The 14611-nt window shown below is 40.8% G+C and overlaps 1 long non-coding RNA gene across 1 annotated transcript; it reads left to right on the top strand.

The window, feature by feature from the left end:
* The first annotated feature begins 204 nt into the window (after positions 1–204).
* Positions 205–3315, top strand: LOC125892897 (uncharacterized). The gene is made up of 3 exons (XR_007449811.1): positions 205–229; positions 1646–1754; positions 3241–3315. It is a non-coding gene; the product is annotated as an uncharacterized LOC125892897 (long non-coding RNA).
* Positions 3316–14611: the final 11296 nt, after the last annotated feature.

Genomic DNA, 14611 nt, shown 5'->3' with positions numbered 1-14611 from the left:
CGGAGCGGAATTTCACTCGCGGCAGTGCACCCTGACACTAGAGAATTTCTGCTGGCAGGTCGATGGAGTTCTCCCAGCGGAATTTCACTTGCGCCAGTGCGTGCTGATGCACTTGACCTGACGTTTTTCCGATGGTGGTACTAGGTCGGGCTACCATCGGAATTTCCCCGATTTTCCTTTTCGCGCTTCAGTCTCGGCCCAGAGCTTGAAGACAGCCATACTAGTGAAGGTAATGTGAAATTCTCTCTCAAATAATTAAACTATATCAAACTAAATGTTTATACCCAGTCAGTTCAACATTAAACCATTTCTGTTCTGATACCAGAGTCGGCCATTTCTGATATGATGTTAGCTAGCTAGCAGTAACGCAGCTAACGTTAGCTAGTAGTGTAACAGTGATTGGGTCGCGGTTCAAACCAGCACCGGTCAGTTGAACTTTACTATCATCAAAACACAGAAACATGATGAGGTCATGTGAAGATAACATTTTCTGTGTGCTTGTCAATTTGTCTCTCTGACAAAACTGTAGCAAACGGCCATAGGCCATAATATAGCGGAGTCACAACAGCGTGACATCAGTGCCGTAAAGCGGAGTTAGAATGGTGATGAGTGTATGAATGGCCGCTGATGTAAAAGACAGTGAGCACAAGTGGTTGTCCGCACGTCATTGGACATAACTTTGGTGACAAGGATGGAGCTTCCATTGTCACCTCTGCCTCTGTTCCTTGCTCTGCCTGATGAGCCACCTATCCCGTGGTCCTGCTAATGTGAGTCCTTCCAGACATTCATAACGGCTATTGGGCTAGCCAAGGCTGACGATGCTAGGCTAAAAGCCATGCTGCTCCAAAGCCTGGGCAGCGAGGGACAACGCATCTTCCACGCTCTCGGACCCACGCAGACATATGAGGACTATGTTGCCTTACTGGCCGGACATTTTGCTGTTCCACAGAGTGTTCTGGTACGTAAGTTAGCCGTTAGTTAGCTTAGCTGTTTTACATGGCAATTCGCGCAAGACTACCTGATAGCAAGACGGTGGTGCTAGTTCTTGAGTCTCGCGCGAGTTGCCATGTAAACACAGCACGCCTGCACGGCAGGCTATCTGAGCACGGTGAGAAATGATGCTATTAAAGTGCAGTAAATTACGTCTTTTCAAGTCAATTTTGCATGCCGCGGCTTCAGGGCACTTGGATTATGATGGACGAACCGTTCTGATGTTTTTGAAATGCATTAGCAGGGTTTTATTACATTTTCAAAATGTGGGTTCCGTGCATTTCAAGTGTAGCTGAATGAGGTGTGCAAACAAGACAGGACTGAAACACAAACAAGGAACACAGGGAAAAACACAAGAGAGCCACAATAGGGAGCCATAGAAGGAACAAACATGAAAGAACAGGAAGGGGGCAAAGAACAAGTGACCAGGTAGGAGGGGACTCAGAAGGAACCAGAAACTAGGAGCGAGGGGTACGGAGAAGTAGGGTGGACGGGAGGCACCAGGGGGCGCTGGCCCAGGACGCAACACATTCAATAATAGTATGAAATGGGACATCAAGTACTGCTCTAAATTTACAATCACCTTGGATCTTTAGAGTGAACTAATTTTCTCTCTCTCTCTCTCTCTCTCTCTCTCTCTCTCTCTCTCTCTCAGGTTTCAGTCATGTACTGTGTCGTAGAATTCCCTGAGGAGCAGGTTTTTGCCATTGTTCCCCAGGAGATGAGTCTACCAAGCCCTGGTTTGACCAGCAACAGCGTGACAGGTCAGTAATGTGGAGCAAATTGGGTTGTGTCTTCCAGGCTATATTCAGTGCTCATCAAATGCCCTGTGCAGATTTCTCCTAACTCTCATCTCTATCTTAAAAAAGGTGAATCCTGGTCATACCACCAGCTTCAATGTCAGGGCAAGTAGAAAGCTAAATCCCATGAATGGTTCCCTCCTCTAACATAGAGTAATCAACTGTTTCTTTCACCAATTGTCATCTCTGTGTAATATAAAAAGGGTAGCTCAGGGCAAGTACAGTGCTTAATCACAGTAAAACTGTCAATGGCTTCATTCTTCTCAGTTCCCCTTCAGCCCCAAACACAGATGTGTTATGTGTGTGTGTGTGAGCTAGTGTTGTCATGGCACCAAAATTGGGACCCACGGTATGATACCAGTGAAAGTATCACGGCTCTGAGTAGTATCACGATACCATAGCGAAAATGAGGCAGATGTGCCTTTTGTCATTTATAAAAAGACAAATCACTTTTCTATAATACGTCAATGATATTTCAATGGAATAAATTACTTATTGACTTATTCATACTTCAAAAACAGCATCAATAAGTGATTAACATAGAGGGGGATCAAAATAAAATAAAAATCAACCAGCCGCCCTCCTCCCCTGACAAGTAAAGAACAGTCCCTTAAGTGCGGTGAGGTTTGTGGGCCGTTACCTGCCACAGAGAGAGAAGTGTGAACGACTCGTTTCTCCTCTGACACATCACATACCTGTGTGCCCGCCATGACTCGGCTGTTCAGGTACCTATAACACAATTTCCAAGGGGAAATTATTGGACCTGGAACCAGGCTTCTCGGTTGCTGGTAAGCTGTTATCTTGCGGTGCCCATAGCGCTCCGCCGTATTCCTGTCTGTGACCCCCATTCAACCCACAACGGGCAGGATTCGCCTTTCCTTTCTGCTGCTGGTTGAAATCTGTACTCGCACAGCGTGCTCCTGAATGATTTATTTTGCTCGCACAAAACTATTTTTTTTGCAAATGCGAGTAAAATGCTCGCACCATAGAGCTCTGTGGAAAACAAATCACTGTAGCATATATAAACAAATCTAGCCTACAAGTAAAAAATAAATAAATAATAACTTTCACTGCTCAAAGATACTCAGTAGCTCAGCTAATACCTGAAATGTCACTGGAAAACAAACCACTGCAGCAGCATATTGAGTGCCGGGTGGCCAGTGTGTGCCATTATTGGATGGCGCATGGACACTCACCCTCTTGTCACTCACTCACCCACAGTAGTACTAGTGGTACCGTGAGGTACAGTACTCCAACATTATGGTATCATATGTACCGTGGTGTACCACGTTGGTACCAGTATACCGTGCAACACTAGTGTGGGCGTGTGTGTGAGCTCATGTTATTGCTCAAGTAATTTTGACTTAAACAATGAGAGAGAATGATGTTATAGGTTGTTATATTGACATAAGTGTTCATATGTCAACACGGTTAGATTTTCTCTTCTCAGTTCCCCATCAGTTTCATCCACTGGTTTCCCCCAGCAACAGCCAGCGCCCCTATGCCCATGATTTTCCAGCTGAAGGCAAGTACAGCGCTATAGTGCGTGTGTGCATGTTGTGTGAGAGCGTGTACATGAGATTGTGTGTGTGTGTGTGCATGACCACCTTATTGCTCAAGTTATTTTCACTTAATATCACATGAGAAGGAGTGATGTTTATACTGTATATCTAAGTCATTTTCACTTGTCCTTTTACCAAGTGTTACTTACTGGTAACACTTTACAATAAGGTACACAAAATTAGAGTAGTTACTGAAGAACGAATGAGGAACGAATGAGGAACTAACTATTAGTTAATGGTCAGTTCTTCAGTAACTCCTGATCAAATTTCAGTAGTTACTGAGGAACTAATGAGGAACTAACTATTACTTAATAATTACCTACCCTTTTTGTGTACCCTAAAGTAAAGTGAGACATCAAAATGAGTAGGTAATGATTACCGAATCATTACCTACTCATTAGTTACTCTTTTTGTGTACCCTAAAGTAAAGTGAGACAACAAAATGAGTAGGTAATGATTCAGTACTCATTACCTACTCATTAGTTACTCATTAGTTACTCTTTTTGTGTACCCTAAAGTAAAGTGAGACAACAAAATGAGTAGGTACACAAAAAGAGTAACTAATGAGTAGGTAATGAGTACTGAATCATTACCTACTCATTTTGATGTCTCACTTTACTTTAGGGTACACAAAAAAGGTAGGTAATGATTAAGTAATAGTTAGTTCCTCATTAGTTCCTCAGTAACTACTCCTCTGAAATTTGATCAGGACTTACTGAAGAACTGACCATTAACTAATAGTTAGTTCCTCATTCGTTCCTCATTCGTTCCTCAGTAACTACTCTAATTTTGTGTAGCTTAGTTCCTCAGTAACTACTCGTTCATTCCTCATTAGTTCCTCATTCGTTCCTCATTCGTTCCTCATTAGTTCCTCAGTAACTACTCTAATTTTGTGTAGCTTAGTTCCTCAGTAACTACTCATTTGTTCCTTGTTAGTTCCTCACTCGTTCCTCATTCGTTCATCATTAGTTCCTCAGTAACTACTCCTCTGAAATTTGATCAGGACTTACTGAAGAACTGACCATTAACTAATAGCTCATCATTCATTCCAAATTTTCGGCTGATTGAGCACGTTGAGTTGGCAGCAGAGCTTGTCGGTGAGAGAGATCCCTCTGACTGGCTGTTCAGGTTTTACATCCTCTTCCCTGTAGCGAGTGAATCTGCCTGTAGTGAAACCAGGGCTAACTGGTGCTTCCTCCTCAGGCTCCACTTCACTCAGCTGCCCGACAGATCCGCTGCTTCTTCCCACTTTAACCTCAATAACAAACCGGAGCTAGATGGGAGTGGCTAACGGAGCATTAGCCGCAGCATGACCGGAGGGAAGCATCTAGCTTCCCAGCTAACGTTAGCCCCGGCTCTCCATTTGGATCCAACCGGAGCACCAAGCCCTGGTTTGTTATTCAGGTTAAAGTGGGAAGAAGCAGCGGGTTTGTTGGGCAGCTGAGTCAAGTTGAGTGAAGTGGAGCCTGCGGAGGAAACACCGGGAGCGTCTGGATGTAATAGTCCGTGGAGGTGCTGCGGTGCTCGGCTGCACAGATTAGGAAACTCCTTGGCTGACAGGATGTATCACTCTGTCACTCCGCGCTACTTTGTTGATCTCTTGCATTCAACGGACTTCCGGTTTCCCTTTTTGCGTTATTTCCTTTCACGCAGGCGCAGAACCTACGTGCTACTTGGATGTCGGATGTAGTCTTCTTTTTTCCCTCACAACTTTATTTAAGACAGGAAGTTTACAGAATGCAGATCTTCAACATTACACATATGTCATATATCACATATGCCAGGGGGGATAAGAGTTTACAAGAAAATATTAAAAATATAAAACGTTTTCTATGTGTAAACTTACATTTGTGAATGTGAAATCTTGCCAAAAGTAAGATGAGATTTATAATAAATCTTTCAGTGGGTTTTGCCATATTTCTGTTAAAGTCAAAAAGTCCAAACAGCACATCCCTCCAAAACAGCTTAAATTATTTTTTAATATTGTTCGCAATAAAATTACAAATATCACTCCCAGAGTCTTTTGACAATGGGGCAGTGCCAAAATAAATGAATAACAGTTTCAAGCGTTGGGTGTAGTCTTTGTAGTGTGTTCAAATGCAACTGACCATTAACTAATAGTTAGTTCCTCATTAACTACTTTTCTGAAATTTGATCAGGGGTTACTGAAGAACTGACCATTAACTAATAGTTAGTTCTTCATTAGTTCCTCAGTAACTACTCCTCTGAAATTTGATCATGAGTTACTGAAGAAATGACCATTAACTAATAGTTATCATTCGTTCCTCATTCGTTCCTCAGTAACTACTCTTATTTTGTGTAGCTTAGTTCCTCAGTAACTACTCATTTGTTCCTCATTAGTTCATCAGTAACTACTCTAATTTTGTGTACCTTATTGTTACTTATTCATATATCAACACGGTTAACTCTTCTATTCTCTGTTTCCGCTCAGTTCCAACCACTGGTTTCGCCCAGCAACAGCCAGCGCCCCTATGCCCATGATTTTTCAGCTGAAGGCAAGTACAGCGCTATTGTGCGTGTCTGCATCTTATGTGTGAGCGTGTACATGAGATCATGTGTGAGCGTGTGTGTGAGCTCATGATATTGCTCAAGTTATTTTCACTTGTCGTTTTACCAAGTATTATTGCATTTCTGGCTTGACGGACATTTCTAGTTTTTTTTTTTTTTGTGGTAACAACTTGGCAGAAATTAGCATTTAACGAATCATCTTCTGATTTTCAGCGAAGCACATGGGTAGTTCCACCAATAGTATAGTGTTATCAAACTCAGCTGGCCAATAAGAGCTGAGTGGGGAGGGTCTAAAAACAGTTGTTGGTGTTGCATTTCTGTTGCACATGTTGTTTAGGTGTTCGTTACAGCCTGATATCCCGTAAGTTAAAACAAATATTGCGAAAATTTGAAAGGAATTGGCGATTAACCAAACTGGAAGAATCTCGTTTAATCTGGACAGACAGTCTCAAAACTTATAAGAGGGGCCTCCGCAATGCCAGAGCAAACTATTACTCAGCTCTAATAGAAGACAATAAGAACAACCCCAGGTTTCTTTTCAGCACTGTAGCCAGGCTGACTGAGAGTCAAAGCTCTATTGAGCCTTGTATTCCTTTAGCCCTTAGCAGTAATGATTTTATGAGCTTTTTTAATGACAAAATTCTAACTATTAAAGGCAAAATTCATGACCTCCTGTCCTCAGATAGTACCTATCTAACCTCAAACACAGCTGTAAAATCTAATATATATTTAGATTGCTTCTCCCCAATTTCTCTTCAAGAATTGACTGCAGTGATTTCTTCATCCAAATCATCAACGTGTCTCTTAGACCCCATCCCAACTAGGCTACTTAAGGAGGTCTTTCCTTTAGTTAACACTCATATATTAGATATGATCAATATATCCTTATTAACAGGCTATGTACCACAGTCTTTTAAGATAGCTGTAATTAAACCTCTGCTAAAAAAGCCCACCCTGGATCCAGAGGTGTTAGCCAACTATAGACCAATATCTAATCTTCCCTTTATGTCAAAGATCCTTGAGAAAGTAGTCGCAGACCAGCTGTGTGATTTTCTCCAGGATAATAATTTATTTGAGGAATTTCAGTCAGGATTTAGAGTGCATCATAGCACTGAGACAGCACTACAAATGACCTTCTGATTGCTTCAGACAAAGGACTCGTCTCTGTACTTGTTTTATTAGATCTTAGTGCGGCGTTTGACACAATTGACCATCAAATTCTACTGCAGAGACTGGATCAATTAATTGGCCTAAAAGGTTCAGCACTAAGCTGGTTTAAATCTTATTTATCTGATCGTTTTCAATTTGTTGACGTTTGCAATGAACCATCCTTACGTACTAAAGTTTGTTTTGGAGTTCCGCAAGGTTCTGTGCTCGGACCAATCCTGTTTACTCTATATATGCTTCCTTTAGGTAACATCATTAGAAATCACTCTATAAATTTCCATTGTTATGCGGATGATACTCAGTTGTATTTATCAATGAAGCCAGAAGAAAGCGATCAATTAACTAAACTCCATAATTGCCTTAAAGACATAAAAACTTGGATGAGCACCAATTTCCTGATGTTAAATTCAGACAAAACTGAAGTTATTGTTCTTGGCCCCAAACAACTCAGAGACTCTTTATCTGATGACATAGTTTCTCTAGATGGCATTGCTCTGGCCCCTGCCACTACCGTAAGAAACCTTGGAGTAACATTTGATCAAGATTTGTCTTTTAATTCTCATTTAAAACAAACCTCACGGACTGCATTTTTTCATCTGCGTAATATTGCGAAAATTAGGCCTATCCTGACCCGAAAAGATGCAGAAAAATTGGTCCACGCTTTTGTTACCTCAAGGCTGGATTATTGTAACTCTCTATTATCAGGTAGCTCTAGTAAGTCCTTAAAAACTCTCCAGCTAATTCAGAATGCAGCAGCATGTGTACTAAGAGGAACTAAGAAACGTGATCATATTTCTCCTGTTTTAGCTTCTCTGCACTGGCTCCCTGTAAAATCCAGAATTGAATTTAAAATCCTACTGTTAACTTATAAAGCTCTAAATGGTCAAGCTCCGTCATATCTTAGAGAGCTCATAGTGCCATATTATCCCACCAGAACACTGCGCTCTGAGAACGCAGGGTTACTCGTGGTCCCTAAAGTCTCCAAAAGTAGATCAGGAGCCAGAGCCTTTAGCTATCAGGCTCCTCTCCTGTGGAATCATCTTCCTGTTACGGTCCGGGAGGCAGGCACCGTCTCCACATTTAAGACTAGACTTAAGACTTTCCTCTTTGATAAAGCTTATAGTTAGGGCTGGCTCAGGCTTGCCCTGTACCAGCCCTTAGTTAGGCTGACTTAGGCCTAGTCTGCCGGAGGACCCCTCTATAATACACCGGGCCCCTTCTCTCCTTCTCTCTCTCTCTCTCTCGTAAGCTATTACTGAATCTTGCTAACCCGGCAATTATGGATTTCACTAACTCTGCTGATTCTCCGGAGCATTTGTGCTCCACTGTCTCTCAGATTATCTCATATCACAGCGGTGCCTGGACAGCGTGGCGTGTGTGGTTGTGCTGCTGCCGTGGTCCCGCCAGATGCCTCCTGCTGCTGCTGCCATCATTAGTCATTAGTCATACTTCTTCTGTTATTATACACATATGATTATTGTCACACATGTATACTGCCAGGTATTAATACATACTTTCAACATATTGTACCACAGTAACCAGAACTATAACTATAATATTATTACTTTCATTAATGTTGTTGTAAGATACTGTCATTACCTGCATCTCTCTCTCTCTCTCTCTCTCTCTCTCTCTCTGTCATATGGATTACTGTTAATTTATCATGTTGATCTGTTCTGTACGACATCTATTGCACGTCTGTCCGTCCTGGAAGAGGGGTCCCTCCTCAGTTGCTCTTCCTGAGGTTTCTACCGTTTTTTTTTTTCACCGTTAAAGGGGTTTTTTTGGGGAGTTTTTCCTTATCCGCTGTGAGGGTCCTAAGGACAGAGGGATGTCGTATGCTGTAAAGCCCTGTGAGGCAAATTGTGATTTGTGATATTAGGCTTTATAAATAAAATTGATTGATGATTGATATCCAAATGAGTGTGGGTGAATGTGAAACAGAAATGGACAATTGAACTACATTTGAATGATTAGCTTGTGTTAGCTTGACCACCAGCTATCGGACACTGAGAGTAAACAGCATGCTGTGCAGTGTTTCCCCTATATGCAACTAGCAGCAGTGCACCGCCGCTTCTGAAATATGACCGCTGCTGCTGATTTAACCGTTATTCAGGTCATTTCACACACTTGCGAGTAAAGTATATAAGAGGAGAGGAGTGGAGAGGGCTCCGTCTTACCTCTTCATAAACTAAAGTTATATTATTTTGCGCGATGGACGCTTCATATAATAACAGAACAATATATTATCTATCATGTTATGTCACTGTGTCATTTCTGTCTATACATGCTCACGTGTTAACAGTTCTCTGCTCTCTGTATCGCGCACGGCGGAGTTCCGCCACACACACAGGTGAGCATGCTAGAGCGGCTCGGCCGCATTTTCCTGACCAAACCTGACCCGAGCCTGGTGCAGTTTGTCAGCTGACAAAGTTATTGTTATGGACAGTGAGTAAATAACCATCAACAGACTGCTGTTACGCACAGACAAACACACTGCTCGCACAGCAGCGCAGCACGGTACTCATTTGGTGCAGAGCTTGTGTTGCATTCAGGTGTTGTCACGTAAATAACAACTTCCAGCACTTAAATAGGTCATAGCACAAAACAGCAGCATGTCAAGTGACTTTTTACTTTAATTATGTTCAATAAAATTATATTTTCCTAAATCTTGAGACACCTCATATGAAAGCTAGACAGACATTTCACCTGTTCATTACTGTGCACACATGTACTGTATGTACTTAGTCCTAAAGAGCCCTTCTGGTGCCAGTAGATACATAGAAACATCCCAAGCATACAAAAAAGTTTCATGCGTGGTAAATTCAGGCTCAGGAAAATTTTTTACTTTAAGCCCTGTTACTGTATTCTTATGTCAACACGGTTAACTTTTCTCTTCTCTTCTTTTCTTTTAGCCCCGAACACTGGTGTCGCCCGGCAACAGCCAACGCCCCCAAGCCCATGATTATGCGCAAGAGGACTAAAGACTGTACACCCCCCTCCCACCCAGTAACAGTGTGCATGCGTGTGTGCGTGAACGACCGTATGTGAACGAGTGTGTGTGAGTGCGTGTGAGTGAGGGTGTGTATAATAATTATTATTGACTCTTCTGATGCCTCCATGTGTTCGCTGGTATACGGTTCCCAGCTACTGTCGTTTTTGTAGGATTTCTGACATTTCTGTGTATGTGCGTGTGTGTGTGTCTGTGAGCATGTGTGTATAAAAGATGATTTCAGATGATTTCTGCCCATTTAAGACTCCGAATCTCCATCAGCTGTCACACTGCTGTGCATTTTACTCTACGTTGCTCTGTATGCATTTACTTATAAATTTGGTTTAAATGCTGTTTTTTAATTGTTTTTGTCTCACTGTGCTGCCCTCCTGTAGAGGTGTTGGCTGTATGTTCATAATGATTCAAAAAGATTTATTTATCTTAAAGAAGAGTGCCTTGGTCCTACCATGTTTTTCACATGTATGATCCTTCGTAAGTTGCTGTAGGCTAAGTACCGTTCATGCTCAGCGGTGAGGTAATGTTGATTTGATATGGAGAAATAATTTCCTCTTAAGATGTTCATTGATGTTCATTAGCATATATACTAGAATGGCAGTGCCTAATGGCCATTTATTTTTTTTATTTTCAGAACATTAACTATACTGCTATCTGGATCACAATACAGTTAAGAGAGAAGTTTCTGACCTCTTCAGTCCTTTGTCCTAACACCATCCTGTCTTCTTTCTAAATAAGATATAGCCATCACTTTCCTCCCTAACAGTTATTAGGGTAAATGTCTGGTTATTAGGGGGTTATATAAAGAAGCAAGCCATAAGCCTTGGCCTATGGGCCTAGGATAGACTATAAAATACTGGTGGAATGGTGGTGGAGCAATAATGAGAGCATTTTGGATTACAAGTGTACTGCTGTCTCTGAAGTTACTAATCCACCAGAGGTCCGCTTGGAATCCACCAGCAGAAGCATTTTGGATTACTGGCGGACTGCTGTCCTCTACACTAGTAATCCACCAGAGGTCCACTTGCTTTCTGATGTGGAAATGGCTTAAAATCCACCAGCGGAATCATTTCGGATTACTGGCGGACTGCTGTCTTCTACGCTACTAATCACTACAGAAGTCCGCTTGCTCCTCGATGTGCATATATGGAGGCACCCGCCAGCGGATTCCGCTGAAGGACCGCCAAATCGTCCGTTGGGGACCAGCTGTAGGTCCGCCAGCCTTGTGCTATCTGGGGAGATAAAGAGAGTGGCAGGAACCTTGGTCACTACATTGATAGCTTTAGTAGTTACTTTTCAGATTAAACTTTTATAGCATACTGAGTTTATAAATAAAGATTAAACTTTCAGTGGTTACCAGACTTTTTGACTTACATCTCTTTTTTGCCTTGTTGCTATTTATTTTTAGAAGCTAAATCATTTAGGCTGTTTGCAAAATAGTATCGCGCTTGATGTGAATTAAACAGGCCTCTGGGCAAGCATGTCATCATTGAAATGGATCATATAACGTTGTGGTGGTGACTTTAAAACTTAAGCATAGAGGACTTTTATTGCAACTTTAGTTTCTATCTGGTTTCTGTTACCTTACCTTACCTCTGCTACCTTACCTTCAAAATTACTGCTGGCTTACCGGAGCCTCTCCCACTCCATTTGTGCTCTGTGTCTCAATGTGACATGATGTGAAAGCATGCACAGGCATCAGTGTTGATCGGCTATCACTTGTGCCGTGTAACCAATCAGAGGGGGCTGTAGGCGGGACACTGTTACAAAGTCCAGTGCAGTGGGAGATGGCTGTATCAGACCCAAATGAGCGACTTTTAAAATACATTTATTTGATCGATTACCGATGAAAAAACGTCCGATGCCGATTATGGTAAACAGTAGGTTGTGTTTACTCGCACACTGTGCGCCTAAATCATTTTCCCAGTTCGCACATATATATAGTTTTAGGAACAAATGCCAGCGCTAATAAACCAACTCACCCAGTATGCAGCTCAAGCTCCGCCCCCTCAGGCCGCGCCCCCTTTCGCTCCAGCCATGCCCCTTTTTAAAAAAAAATCTTTATTTCAAACTGTCAACATACCTACTACCTTTAAGGGTTTTTCAAGATCCTTTTAAGAGTTTTTCAAGATTTTTTTATATATATATATATATATATATATATATATATATATATATACATAAAAGTAAATTCATTTCCTCAAAAATACAAAGAAATCCATAAGAAAGGCCATAAAATCCCAGACTTTCTCACCCTCCCAAAGGAGAGACTAATTAAAACCCTCCTAGGAGAAAACAGCAGTATCATAGAACTGGCAGGAGAATATGTTACTCAATGTCACAAAACAAGACATTTTAGTGTAAGATACATACAATGTAAGATTTAATGTTTTATACCATTTTCTTGTTCTTGTTATGTATTAAACGAATTGTATTGTTTTGTAAACATTTTCTTTAAGGCCTTGAAAGTATTGTTAATTTTACAGTCATGCCAATAAAGTAAATTAAATTGAAAAAAATGAAATTGAGAGTCTTTTTTTTTTTTTTTTTTTGCTTTTACAAAAACTTTTATTTACACCATTACACAGAAGTTTAGAAACAGGTTGAGGAGCTGCTGGTCGGACAGGTGGAGGAGCTGCTGGTCGGAAAGGTGGAGGAGCTGTTACACGTCCCATAATCTTTTGCAGAACTCGCTGCAGAAGCCAATATGTGAGTTGTCCGAATAGATTGCCTGCAGATTTCCTCTTCTGCCATTTCCAATGTAGCCTGTGCAAAATAAAAGACCTGCCAAAAAAAGAATGTTATATGGATGCTGCAAGTCTTAGCTGCTTTTTTTTTTTTTTTTACGAGCAACTACTGAAAGTCATGTTTCCAAGTAATATATACATACATACCAGGTTTGCAATTTCTGTTGACCTCTCTGCACTGCAAACAGGTTTAAATGGTGTACGTGGTGTAAAATTCCTTCTTGTATCCTGCTGAAAAGTTACACCATGTACTAACGCCTGTGTATAAAAATTAAAAAACTAAAAGCATTAAAAGCTACACTCTATGCTTCCTTACATAAACAGACCTCAAAGGGTGTACCACAATTAGAATCATTACTTCTTCAACTTACTGTCAAGCCACATAAAATGTGCTCGTCTCCTTAACCAATCTGTCAACCACCTCTCGAAACTGCCTGCGCACCAGGGCCAATGTGAGGAGAGCTCCATTGCCTTCCTGCAAGACCACCTCAAGGAGGATTTGTTCCAGTACAGGCACTGGCAGCTGCAGGATATCCTTCAACTGAGGTATCACAGAATGTTAAAAATAATTTGTTTAGCATTTCAATTTAAAAAACACATCGAGACAGAGAGAGATGCACAGCAACAACAATAACTATAATCTATATCAAAAACACATAATTCAGTTTTTCATAGTAATGTTTATAAAGTGTGTTTGTCTACCTGATTATCCATACTCCATGTTGTGGAGTATGAGGCTGAAGTTTCTTCTTAAGAGAAAAATTGAAATTCAATTGAAATTCAAAATACACCCACAAGTAACACCTATTTAATATAATATTGGATTACGGAATTATGTGTAAGGCTTTACCTGTCTTTTGTCTTTTTTTGGATGGTTGTTGAACAGAGTCTGAATTACTTTAAGAAAAGTAAGTCAAAATTCTCTCATTCTAGCTTATTAAATGTGAATATTTTCTGGTTTCTTTACTCCTCTTCACAGTAGACAGAATATCTTTAGGTTGTGGACAAAAGGGCATTTGAGGACATCACATTGAAACAGTGATTTTTTAGGCCAAACTAGTAAGCAATTCATCAAGACATGTATTAGATTAATCAATAATTAAAATAACAAGTTGCAGCCCTACCAATACCAAATACATTTTTCACACCTTTTCAGTCCATTGGTTATTTGAAAACTAAAACATTATTTTTAGATGACATCATGGGTTTTGCATGCAACACATTCCTATGTTTTATTAGCACACTTACCTGCATGTTTAACTATGCTGCTTTTATGGCCAAGTAGGTGGACAACCATGCAGTGGTACTGGCCGTACTTGCAACAAAGAGGACACTCAAATGTATTCAGTGTCCTCTGTATTAATTGAAGCTCTACAGCCTCTCTGAATACAGAGTTATGAGTCTGAGGAAAGGGGAAAAAATGCAATGTAAACAATTTTTCACTAGAAATCACTTTTGCTTTCATATGTTACAAACTCTGTAATGACCATACTGACTTAAATAATGTTAAGTAGTATCTTATGGAGTCACTGCATTAAAGTTTTGGCATTGAAAATAAAACTTTGCCATTAAACACACTGTATTGTATTGGCACTGAAAAATATTACACAGGCATTAACATATGTAAAAACATTAAGAAGCCAGCAACACTCAGTGTCCTTCGTTTAAAACTTTTATTACCTCACTGGTAGGCTACAGGCAATCAAACACAGAGACCGGTTTCGAACAGCATCTTCCTCAGTGCGTGAATGACAGACAGTGGGTAAGACATGCATAAATAACCTGCATTCCAAATCTCACAGCTGCATG

This window comes from Epinephelus fuscoguttatus, linkage group LG8, assembly GCF_011397635.1.
Source record: "Epinephelus fuscoguttatus linkage group LG8, E.fuscoguttatus.final_Chr_v1".
Lineage (NCBI taxonomy): Eukaryota > Metazoa > Chordata > Actinopteri > Perciformes > Serranidae > Epinephelus > Epinephelus fuscoguttatus.
The sequence above is the reverse complement of the archived record's forward strand: the minus strand, read 5'-3'. Positions and strand labels throughout refer to the sequence as shown.